This window comes from Medicago sativa, chromosome 1 (genome assembly GCF_051527215.1).
Source record: "Medicago sativa cultivar Bolivia chromosome 1, Bolivia_mono, whole genome shotgun sequence".
In the NCBI taxonomy this organism is placed as follows: Eukaryota; Viridiplantae; Streptophyta; class Magnoliopsida; order Fabales; family Fabaceae; genus Medicago; species Medicago sativa.
This window is the reverse complement of record NC_140749.1, coordinates 41,461,703-41,474,214: the sequence shown is the minus strand read 5'-3', so window position 1 is coordinate 41,474,214 and position 12,512 is coordinate 41,461,703. Positions and strand designations below refer to the sequence as shown.

The window sequence follows — 12,512 nt, the reverse complement described above, 5'->3', positions numbered from 1 at the left end:
GTGATATCAATATCATACGGGATGCACGGTTTTGTATTAAAGTGTTCAATGCAATTGCTAATGGACTTAGCAGAAGGTTTTAAAGTGAGTAAACCATAGGTTTGGTTATTAGATTATTAAGAGAATCGACGTAATGGATTACGTTTCTTTATGTCAAGATAGAAAGGTTTTTGAAGAGCTTGAAAGAGCTAAGGGATTTGTATAATCATCAATGTAAGTAACGTAAGTAAGAGATATATAAATCGCGATATGCGGTAAGAAAGATTATGTATGCATATTAAGATGTTTCAAATACAAGAAAGCACTGCAGGGCAAACCTGGATTCCGGTAAGACCCCAGTATAAAGGCAAATCCTGAGTGTTTTAAGACAGTGAAAAGTTACTTATGTGAATGGTTATGCTAAGCAGATGAGATATGGAATAGAGACAACTAGTCCGCAGGTAGCGAAAGTGTGTTTCAAACACAATAATCTAAGATAGTTTTGAGATTTTGAGGAAGATATTAAGATTGAGAAGATCATATTCGTTTATGCAAATAAAGAAAGAGAATGAGTTAAGTATTTTGATAAGGAAAGTATGCTTCGAACTCTGTGAAGTGAGTATAATCGGACCTCGTATAAGTTAGAGAAGGCAGGTCGCAGTTGCGACGAATGGTAGATGGTTTCTAAATTTCGAGGACGAAATTTTTTTAAGGGGGGTAGAATGTAACATCCCGCCTGTCAGTATCGTTATTTTATCATTCGATCATGCCAGAGGATTAAATTCAAGGAAAGTAAGTATGGGGAATATTTATTACGTAATATCAGCTTATTAAGGAATAAGTATCAGAGACGAATATAACACGCTAAAGGCAAGGGCAGTTTGGTAATTTCCCAAGAAAGGGATATTTAATTGGGATAACCCCAAAAATATCTCATTTCTCTTGTTCTTTTCTCTCTCTTGGTTAGAGAAAATATTTTCTTCTCCCTCTCTTCCTCTCCATCGATCTCCCTCCTCTCTACACCAATCCTTTCCAAACTTTTTCCTTCCATGGTAACTTCTAGATTCTTGTTTCTCTTGGTCTCATAAGTTATGGAAGTTGGTTTTGTTTTGGGTTCTCTATTTCTCCACCTAAGAAGAGATTAAAGTTAGGGTTTTGGTAGTTTGGGAGTTTAAACATGAAGTTGTGCTTGAAGTGGTTCCTTTATGATTAAAGAAGGTGAATAGATGATGTTTAGAGGATGGGTTGAAGAACTAAAGTGTGGATTGTGATTCTTGGAGTTTTGGAATCAAGGAGGCAAGTTGGGGTTGTTTGATGGTAAGCTTCCAAAACTTATTCTTTTATTATCACTAGAGATTAAGGAAGTGGGTATTGTGTTTAATTCTTCTCTTTTCTCCTCTTGATGAAGTGTTTGGAAAATTAGGGTTTGATGTATGAAGAAGATGGATTCTAAATGGTACAAGGAATGGTTTCTACATGAGCAAGGTAAGAATGTTAAGGTTGAATGGGTTAATATCTTTATCTTTCTTCATCAAGAATTCCTTTTAATTTCAAGTTTTGAATATGTGTTTTGAGGGTAATGTTGGAGTATGGTTTTGAGCTTGAAGAGGTGACTTGGATTGCAAGAAAGGGATGATGAGTTAGAATGGTATGAGCAAGGAAGCAAAGGGAGCAAAACTAAGGTTTTGGGCATGTTTGAGTTTGGAGCTTGGAGTTGCTTCAAGTTTGTGATTAGGTGAGTTCCATAGATAAATTTCCCACCCTTTGGGATTATGTTTATGCCATCTATGATTAATATGAACAATATGAAATTCTAGGGTTCAAGTATATGTTTAGTTACCCCATTTGTATGCCATGCTTGCTTGACTTGTGAATACTTGCTGAGTTCATGTTTTACAGGTTTCTAATGATCCTAAGAGTCATATAACACTTAGAGACACTTGGTTTGAGGTTTTTGGGTCAAAAATACCATTTTTAGGGGTCCTGGACTGTCCTAACTCGCCACGGCGAGCTATTACTCGCCACAGCGAGCTGGAAGGCCGAACAGGGGGTCCTGCTCGCCTCCTACTCGCCATGGCGAGTAGCTACTCGCCTCCCCCATGAATTTACTCGCCTAGGCGAGCAAGTGGTGTGTTCCGGCACTGCTTGCTCGTTTCAGGCAGATTCGGTGTTTTTCCGTTCCGGATCTTTGAGCAATCTTTTTATAAGTTAGACCCCTCAAACCAAGGTCCTAAATGATGATCAATCTAAGCAAGATTTTTATGATAAAGAGGCAAGTATTATGCAAGTTAGTGAGGCATGGCATACGAGAGATCATATTATGAATCGGGTAGCAAGTTATCCTTAAGAAAGGGAAGAACTAGAGCCTCGGTATAGTTATCGAGAACTAGAATAGTTAGTAAAGAATAGAATGCTATGCATTAGTATTATGCTTGATTAGATGCAAGGTAATACAAGTATTATCTTCGCATAAGAAGCAAGAACCATACGAGTATGGCAGGATGTGAATCGATTTCGTATCCATTCACAAAGTAAGATAAGCAAAGCTTAAGTTTACCTCTAGTGGGATCGTTCAAGGATCCGAGGTAAAAGAGATAGTATGATTAGGTTTAACCTTCATACATGCATAAGACTAAGAATTTAATAAGAGTGTTATGTCTCTTGAATTCCTTCCAAGGTTGGGTTCAAGGGGTTCCCCAAGGGGAATGGTTAAGCCGAAAGGGAGCCGCATCTCACTAAGTTAAAGTGTCGTGTCTTTTATATTCCTTCCAAGGTTGGATATAAAAGGTTCTCCAAGGGGAATGGGGTAAGCCGTAAGGGACCCGCACGTTCACTAAGGGAGTCCGGTGCGCTATTGCAAAGCATTTTCACCGGTAGTAAGGGATTAACTTTCGGGGTTACTCCACTCGGAACTAATCCGTAAAATGAACTCAGATAAGTTGTTTGTTACACGCTAACATAATCAATAAAGCTGACTATGCATATTCATCATATATTTATGTGTTATGTCATAGAGCCTTGGCATAGACTGTCAAGAAGTAGAAAGAATAAAGAAGAAGATAGTCAAGAATTAGCAAGCTAGAAAGAGTCACTTTTGTGGCAAGTTTAAGATAGATGCAACTTATTCAAGTAAGCAAGTAAGCGAGTAAAGAAAGATATACCGAAGACGATCATAGGTTTCCCTAATCGTCCGGTTCAGAGTTGTGTCATGACTTTAGCAAGAGAAGGCCTTGATGCGTAGATAGTATCTTGGCATTGCGGTTTTAGTTTCCCCTTAACCGCCATGACACATGAGAGATGAGAAGCCTATAACAAGTTAAGATAAGATTATGACGGCCCTAGTATGCACAGCCGTCTAAGAAAGCAAGTCCCCACACACGTATAATCAACCGGCAGGTTGTAAAGTAGACACGTGGTGACCGTAGGTTTCCCCTGAGGTTACCTATAGCCTAGGATTTAGGGGAACTCACTGAGACATTATGTCTCATCCCAATCCTTATTTGTTTCAGATATCAGATTGGACGCAAGATAGTAGTCGGATGGATTTTCAGCAAGAGCTCGTTCGTACCTGGAGCATGAAGATTATGGATCTCAAGGATGTATTTATTTTAATTTAGATAAGTTATGAAGTTTGACATTGTACGAACGCGGGTTGTTGTATATAAATTCATTCGAAGTTTTTATGTTGTAAATTTTTAATGTATCCAATACTAAAATAACGCACGTGCTAGACTTTCTAGATACGTCTAGTATGGGTGTTACATTTGGTATCAGAGCAGGTCGATTCAGACCGTGCCTTGGGTCATTAAATTACAACTAAGGTAGTGGGACCATTGGGTTCCGGGTAAATGTTCTAGTTGTTGTTGTTAGTTGAGCCTGATCAACTCAATTTAGCATTCAACGATTAGAATGGATGCCTGAGAGCTGAATAGGACCCAGGAGGAATGAAGAAAGACATGAAGTTGTACCGAAAAGTAAGAACTCAGGATGAGTAGTAAGTAAGAGTTTGTCGTGCCAGAAAGTGGTCGGTGAACTAAGTAGTAGAAGTATAGATCCTCCGGGAATGTAAGATAATGCTAAGAAGGAACGTTTCGACGGTTCCGGGAAAGATGTGGAAGGTACTCGTATACCCGTAAGTAAGAGTTTGGAAATAACTAAGTATGATCTGAAGTTTCAGTAAGAGCCGTTGCTTGAACAGAATTATTGTATAGGAAGGAATTGTTTTCCGGAACGTAAGCGTGAGGTTACGAGTTAGAAAGAAGTTAGTGTTGTTGACGGAATTAGTGGGCTCTCAGGATATCATTATGTGAATAAGGTTATGGATTTGAACACTCAAGAGTGGACAAGGTTCTAGTGTTCTGAAAGTGCGTTAAGTCGCAACGTAGCAAGGCAAGTTACTAAAAGTAGAAGAAGTTAAGGATTTAAGTGAAAGTTTAAGTCGTCAGGACTAAGCCATTGATTCCGACGAGTTGAGAACTGTATTGAAATAGGTTAACGGTTGCCGTGTATTTATATTGTAGAATATTTTAATATGATAGGAATGAAAGATATGCATTGGATTACCCGAGAAATAAGAATTTTCATGTGAAGAATGTTTTTAGGAAAATTGAGTCGAAGAAACTCGCCAATAGCGAACCAGGAGCGAAATTTGAGTTTTTGAAAATTTTCAATTCGTTCCTAGGATTTATAGTAGCTATTGGGAAGTTGTCTTCACAATCTTTTATGTAACAAAAAAACCATTCATGACCTCAAGTAATAAATGCATATCATATCCTAAGATTTTCAAAGGAAAAAGGGCATGAGCAACTATTAACGAAAATCGATACGGTTAGGGTAACTTTGGAAGTTAATATGTCAAGGGTCGAGAAAGAGTTCAGATTAAAAGTTAGAGGTTCCAGTGTTTAGGACGGACGTCACAGAAGTGAAGACATGAAGTAAAGAAGTTAAAGAGGTGAAGAGTTGTACGAAGTCACAAGGTTCTCGGATTTTGTGGAGTTATGAGTATCCCTCGAACTTGTGTTTTGCTTAATTAACTTGCTAAAGCTCGTTAGGATGTTGAATCATAAAGTTTACGAGATTTTAGAAAGATATATGCATGTGGGTGATTGAAGTTGACATTTTGAATTCAAAAAAAAAAAGAAATTTCACAGGTACTGGTTGTTACGACTCACGTAGAGTATACTAAACTCACTAGGACTAAGATTTGATGGCACGTATGTGTTGTCAACTCGTCCTGTGAATTTAGAGTAGCAACTGGGGCTCAGGTTCAGTTTATTTTAACAATGTATTTAGTGAAAAAAAAAAAAACCATCAACGTCAATAACCCATGTGCTAATTTACAAAGTTTTCTTTGAAAGAAAAGTCACGAGCAAAGCATATGTATGATTAAGCAAAACGTAGTAAGAGGAAAATACGAACGCACCGTGATAGATGCATAAGGCATATATGTTCAAGTGCAAAATGAGTTTACCATGGAAAGTTTTGAGAAGAGTTCATGAAGATATTATTCAATGATAGAAGGAGTGTGTAGATTACTCGTCTCAATGGATTAGAGAACTAGTCAAAGCCAGTCGGTGGAAATCAGAGTAGCGCCACGGAAGTTAATTGGTAAAGTTATGAACGGTGACCATGGAACATGGAACTTTGGTTGTAAGAATCTTCGCGAAGAAAGTTTGGGAAAGTAATACAAGTTTTAATAAGAAGTACTATGAGATGAACAGGAAGTTCTCGATGTGTGAAGTAAGTGTTGATACTCACACAGTCAGTGCTGATTAAAGTAGAAGTATAAAGGAAGTATCTTCGCTTAAGTAAGACAAAGAAGACTAGAGATACCACAGATGAAGAACATACCCTCCTATACCAAACTTGTCAAATGATAACGATACTTTCTAGAACAGCGATAAGCTATGTTGTAGTTTTCTCAAAGTTAAGATTGGTATTAAGGAAATTGTGAACGAAATTGTTTAAAAAAAAAAAAATAAAAATATGATATTAAACATTGATGAAACCGATGAGTTGCGCCGTAAGTGAGCAAGCTCACTTAAGACGTACAGACTTTAGGACCAACTTAAAATAGACAAATTAGGGGCGAGTTATAAAACCTTTTTAATAAAATTTAGAGACTCGTCCTGTGGTTCTGAGGTACCATTACCAACTCGGTTTCAAAATGAGATTTTCTTTATTCAAGTAAATATTCGTTCCAAGAACCTATGTACCAAAGTTTAGAAATTTCTTGAAGTAAAGTACTAGATTGAGTATCGTTATTAATTAACAAGGAGCAGTATTCGGAAGTATGCAAGTATTAAGAGGATAAAGTTTTAAAGAGGAGATGGCAATGTTCGTGTGATATCAATATCATACGGGATGCACGGTTTTGTATTAAAGTGTTCAATGCAATTGCTAATGGACTTAGCAGAAGGTTTTAAAGTGAGTAAACCATAGGTTTGGTTATTAGATTATTAAGAGAATCGACGTAATGGATTACGTTTCTTTATGTCAAGATAGAAAGGTTTTTGAAGAGCTTGAAAGAGCTAAGGGATTTGTATAATCATCAATGTAAGTAACGTAAGTAAGAGATATATAAATCGCGATATGCGGTAAGAAAGATTATGTATGCATATTAAGATGTTTCAAATACAAGAAAGCACTGCAGGGCAAACCTGGATTCCGGTAAGACCCCAGTATAAAGGCAAATCCTGAGTGTTTTAAGACAGTGAAAAGTTACTTATGTGAATGGTTATGCTAAGCAGATGAGATATGGAATAGAGACAACTAGTCCGCAGGTAGCGAAAGTGTGTTTCAAACACAATAATCTAAGATAGTTTTGAGATTTTGAGGAAGATATTAAGATTGAGAAGATCATATTCGTTTATGCAAATAAAGAAAGAGAATGAGTTAAGTATTTTGATAAGGAAAGTATGCTTCGAACTCTGTGAAGTGAGTATAATCGGACCTCGTATAAGTTAGAGAAGGCAGGTCGCAGTTGCGACGAATGGTAGATGGTTTCTAAATTTCGAGGACGAAATTTTTTTAAGGGGGGTAGAATGTAACATCCCACCTGTCAGTATCGTTATTTTATCATTCGATCGTGCCAGAGGATTAAATTCAAGGAAAGTAAGTATGGGGAATATTTATTACGTAATATCAGCTTATTAAGGAATAAGTATCAGAGACGAATATAACACGCTAAAGGCAATGGCAGTTTGGTAATTTCCCAAGAAAGGGATATTTAATTGGGATAACCCCAAAAATATCTCATTTCTCTTGTTCTTTTCTCTCTCTTGGTTAGAGAAAATATTTTCTTCTCCCTCTCTTCCTCTCCATCGATCTCCCTCCTCTCTACACCAATCCTTTCCAAACTTTTTCCTTCCATGGTAACTTCTAGATTCTTGTTTCTCTTGGTCTCATAAGTTATGGAAGTTGGTTTTGTTTTGGGTTCTCTATTTCTCCACCTAAGAAGAGATTAAAGTTAGGGTTTTGGTAGTTTGGGAGTTTAAACATGAAGTTGTGCTTGAAGTGGTTCCTTTATGATTAAAGAAGGTGAATAGATGATGTTTAGAGGATGGGTTGAAGAACTAAAGTGTGGATTGTGATTCTTGGAGTTTTGGAATCAAGGAGGCAAGTTGGGGTTGTTTGATGGTAAGCTTCCAAAACTTATTCTTTTATTATCACTAGAGATTAAGGAAGTGGGTATTGTGTTTAATTCTTCTCTTTTCTCCTCTTGATGAAGTGTTTGGAAAATTAGGGTTTGATGTATGAAGAAGATGGATTCTAAATGGTACAAGGAATGGTTTCTACATGAGCAAGGTAAGAATGTTAAGGTTGAATGGGTTAATATCTTTATCTTTCTTCATCAAGAATTCCTTTTAATTTCAAGTTTTGAATATGTGTTTTGAGGGTAATGTTGGAGTATGGTTTTGAGCTTGAAGAGGTGACTTGGATTGCAAGAAAGGGATGATGAGTTAGAATGGTATGAGCAAGGAAGCAAAGGGAGCAAAACTAAGGTTTTGGGCATGTTTGAGTTTGGAGCTTGGAGTTGCTTCAAGTTTGTGATTAGGTGAGTTCCATAGATAAATTTCCCACCCTTTGGGATTATGTTTATGCCATCTATGATTAATATGAACAATATGAAATTCTAGGGTTCAAGTATATGTTTAGTTACCCCATTTGTATGCCATGCTTGCTTGACTTGTGAATACTTGCTGAGTTCATGTTTTACAGGTTTCTAATGATCCTAAGAGTCATATAACACTTAGAGACACTTGGTTTGAGGTTTTTGGGTCAAAAATACCATTTTTAGGGGTCCTGGACTGTCCTAACTCGCCACGGCGAGCTATTACTCGCCACAGCGAGCTGGAAGGCCGAACAGGGGGTCCTGCTCGCCTCCTACTCGCCATGGCGAGTAGCTACTCGCCTCCCCCATGAATTTACTCGCCTAGGCGAGCAAGTGGTGTGTTCCGGCACTGCTTGCTCGTTTCAGGCAGATTCGGTGTTTTTCCGTTCCGGATCTTTGAGCAATCTTTTTATAAGTTAGACCCCTCAAACCAAGGTCCTAAATGATGATCAATCTAAGCAAGATTTTTATGATAAAGAGGCAAGTATTATGCAAGTTAGTGAGGCATGGCATACGAGAGATCATATTATGAATCGGGTAGCAAGTTATCCTTAAGAAAGGGAAGAACTAGAGCCTCGGTATAGTTATCGAGAACTAGAATAGTTAGTAAAGAATAGAATGCTATGCATTAGTATTATGCTTGATTAGATGCAAGGTAATACAAGTATTATCTTCGCATAAGAAGCAAGAACCATACGAGTATGGCAGGATGTGAATCGATTTCGTATCCATTCACAAAGTAAGATAAGCAAAGCTTAAGTTTACCTCTAGTGGGATCGTTCAAGGATCCGAGGTAAAAGAGATAGTATGATTAGGTTTAACCTTCATACATGCATAAGACTAAGAATTTAATAAGAGTGTTATGTCTCTTGAATTCCTTCCAAGGTTGGGTTCAAGGGGTTCCCCAAGGGGAATGGTTAAGCCGAAAGGGAGCCGCATCTCACTAAGTTAAAGTGTCGTGTCTTTTATATTCCTTCCAAGGTTGGATATAAAAGGTTCTCCAAGGGGAATGGGGTAAGCCGTAAGGGACCCGCACGTTCACTAAGGGAGTCCGGTGCGCTATTGCAAAGCATTTTCACCGGTAGTAAGGGATTAACTTCCGGGGTTACTCCACTCGGAACTAATCCATAAAATGAACTCAGATAAGTTGTTTGTTACACGCTAACATAATCAATAAAGCTGACTATGCATATTCATCATATATTTATGTGTTATGTCATAGAGCCTTGGCATAGACTGTCAAGAAGTAGAAAGAATAAAGAAGAAGATAGTCAAGAATTAGCAAGCTAGAAAGAGTCACTTTTGTGGCAAGTTTAAGATAGATGCAACTTATTCAAGTAAGCAAGTAAGCGAGTAAAGAAAGATATACCGAAGACGATCATAGGTTTCCCTAATCGTCCGGTTCAGAGTTGTGTCATGACTTTAGCAAGAGAAGGCCTTGATGCGTAGATAGTATCTTGGCATTGCGGTTTTAGTTTCCCCTTAACCGCCATGACACATGAGAGATGAGAAGCCTATAACAAGTTAAGATAAGATTATGATGGCCCTAGTATGCACAGCCGTCTAAGAAAGCAAGTCCCCACACACGTATAATCAACCGGCAGGTTGTAAAGTAGACACGTGGTGACCGTAGGTTTCCCCTGAGGTTACCTATAGCCTAGGATTTAGAGGAACTCACTGAGACATTATGTCTCATCCCAATCCTTATTTGTTTCAGATATCAGATTGGACGCAAGATAGTAGTCGGATGGATTTTCAGCAAGAGCTCGTTCGTACCTGGAGCATGAAGATTATGGATCTCAAGGATGTATTTATTTTAATTTAGATAAGTTATGAAGTTTGACATTGTACGAACGCGGGTTGTTGTATATAAATTCATTCGAAGTTTTTATGTTGTAAATTTTTAATGTATCCAATACTAAAATAACGCACGTGCTAGACTTTCTAGATACGTCTAGTATGGGTGTTACAAACAACCTGTGACCTTTCGTCTTCTAGGATAAAAACTCTATTTAAACAATATTTTAGTCAAGTTACTTGTTCATTGGTTATATACTCAAGTAACCTGACTAAAACAACTTGTGACCTTTCGTCTTCCAGGATAAAAAATCTGTTTTAACAAATATTTTAGTCAAGTTACATGTTCATTGGTTATATATTCAAGTAACCTGACTAAAATAATGTTTAAATCGAGTAATCATCCTGGAAGACGAAAGGTCACACCTTGTGACTTTTCGTCTTCCAGGATGAAAACTCTATTTAAACAATATTTTAGTCACGTTACTTGTTCATTGGTTATATATTCAAGTAACCTGACTAAAATAATGTTCAAATCGAGTTATCATCCTGGAAGACGAAAGGTCACACCTTTTGACCTTTCGTCTTCCAGGATGAAAACTCTATTTAAAAAATATTTTAGTCAAGTTACTTGTTCATTGGTTATATTTTCAAGTAACCTGACTAAAATAATGTTCAAATCGAGTTATCATCCTGGAAGACGAAAGGTCACACCTTGTGACCTTTCGTCTTCCAGGATGAAAACTCTATTTAAACAATATTTTAGTCACGTTACTTGTTCATTGGTTATATATTCAAGTAACCTGACTAAAATAATGTTCAAATCGAGTTATCATCCTGGAAGACGAAAGGTCACACCTAATGACCTTTCGTCTTCCATGATAAAAACTCTATTTAAACAATATTTTAGTCAAGTTAATTGTTCATTGGTTATATATTCAAGTAACCTGACTAAAATAATGTCGAAATCGAATTATCATCCTGGAAGACGAAAGGTCACACCTTGTGACCTTTCGTCTTCCAGGATAAAAACTCTATTTAAACAATATTTTAATCAGGTTACTTGTTCATTGGTTATATATTCAAGTAACCTGACTAAAATAATGTTTAAATCGAGTTATCATCCTGGAAGAGGAAAGGTCACACCTTGTGACCTTTCGTCATCCAGGATAAAAACTCTATTTAAACAATATTTTAATCAAGTTACTTGTTCATTGGTTATCTATTCAAGTAACCTGACTAAAATAATGTTTAAATCGAGTTATCATCCTAAAAGACGAAAGGTCACACCTTGTGACTTTTCGTCTTCCAGGATGAAAACTCTATTTAAACAATATTTTAGTCACGTTACTTGTTCATTGGTTATATATTCAAGTAACCTGACTAAAATAATGTTGAAATCGAGTTATCATCCTGGAAGACGAAAGGTCACACCTTGTGACCTTTCGTCTTCCAAGATGAAAACTCTATTTAAACAATACTTTAGTCAAGTTACTTGTTCATTGGTTATATATTCAAGTAACCTGACTAAAATAATGTTCAAATCGATTTATCATCCTGGAAGACGAAAGGTCACACCTTGTGACCTTTCGTCTTCCAGGATGAAAACTCTATTTAAAAAATATTTTAGTGAAGTTACTTGTTCATTGGTTATATACTCAAGTAACTTGACTAAAATAATGTTCAAATCGAGTTATCATCCTGGAAGACGAAAGGTCACACCTTGTGACCTTTCGTCTTCCATGATAAAAACTCTATTTAAACAATATTTTAGTCAGGTTACTTGTTCATTGGTTATATATTCAAGTAACCTGACTAGAATAATGTTCAAATCGAGTTATCATCCTGGAAGACGAAAGGTCACACCTTGTGACCTTTCGTCTCCAGGATAAAAACTCTATTTAAACAATATTTTAGTCAAGTTACTTGTTCATTGGTTATATATTCAAGTAACCTGACTAAAATAATGTTCAAATCAAGTTATCGTCCTGAAAGACGAAAGGTCACACCTTGTGACTTTTCGTCTTCCAGGATGAAAACTCTATTTAAACAATATTTTAGTCACGTTACTTGTTCATTGGTTATATATTCAAGTAACCTGACTAAAATAATGTTGAAATCGAGTTATCATCCTGGAAGACGAAAGGTCACACCTTGTGAGCTTTCGTCTTCCAGGATGAAAACTCTATTTAAACAATATTTTAGTGAAGTTACTTGTTCATTGGTTATCTATTCAAGTAACCTGACTAAAATAATGTTCAAATCGAGTTATCATCCTGGAAGACGAAAGGTCACACCTTGTGACCTTTCGTCTTCCAGGATGAAAACTCTATTTAAAAAATATTTTAGTCAAGTTACTTGTTCATTGGTTATCTATTCAAGTAACCTGACTAAAATAATGTTCAAATCGAGTTATCATCCTGGAAGACGAAAGGTCACACCTTGTGACCTTTCGTCTTCCAGGATGAAAACTCTATTTAAAAAATATTTTATTCAAGTTACTTGTTCATTGGTTATATATTCAAGTAACCTGACTAAAATAATGTTCAAATCGAGTTATCATCCTGGAAGACGAAAGGTCACACCTTGTGACCTTTCGTCTTCCAGGATGAAAACTCTATTT

General features: G+C 36.8%; 2 long non-coding RNA genes across 2 annotated transcripts; both read left to right on the top strand.

Annotated features, from left to right (window-relative positions):
* The first annotated feature begins 772 nt into the window (after positions 1-772).
* Positions 773-3,728, top strand: LOC146954970 (uncharacterized). The gene is made up of 3 exons (XR_015015679.1): positions 773-1,296; positions 1,388-1,714; positions 3,489-3,728. It is a non-coding gene; the product is annotated as an uncharacterized LOC146954970 (long non-coding RNA).
* A 3,454-nt stretch (positions 3,729-7,182) lies between these two features.
* On the top strand, positions 7,183-10,049 carry LOC146954969 (uncharacterized). The gene is made up of 3 exons (XR_015007524.1): positions 7,183-7,617; positions 7,709-8,035; positions 9,810-10,049. It is a non-coding gene; the product is annotated as an uncharacterized LOC146954969 (long non-coding RNA).
* The last annotated feature ends 2,463 nt before the right edge of the window (positions 10,050-12,512 follow it).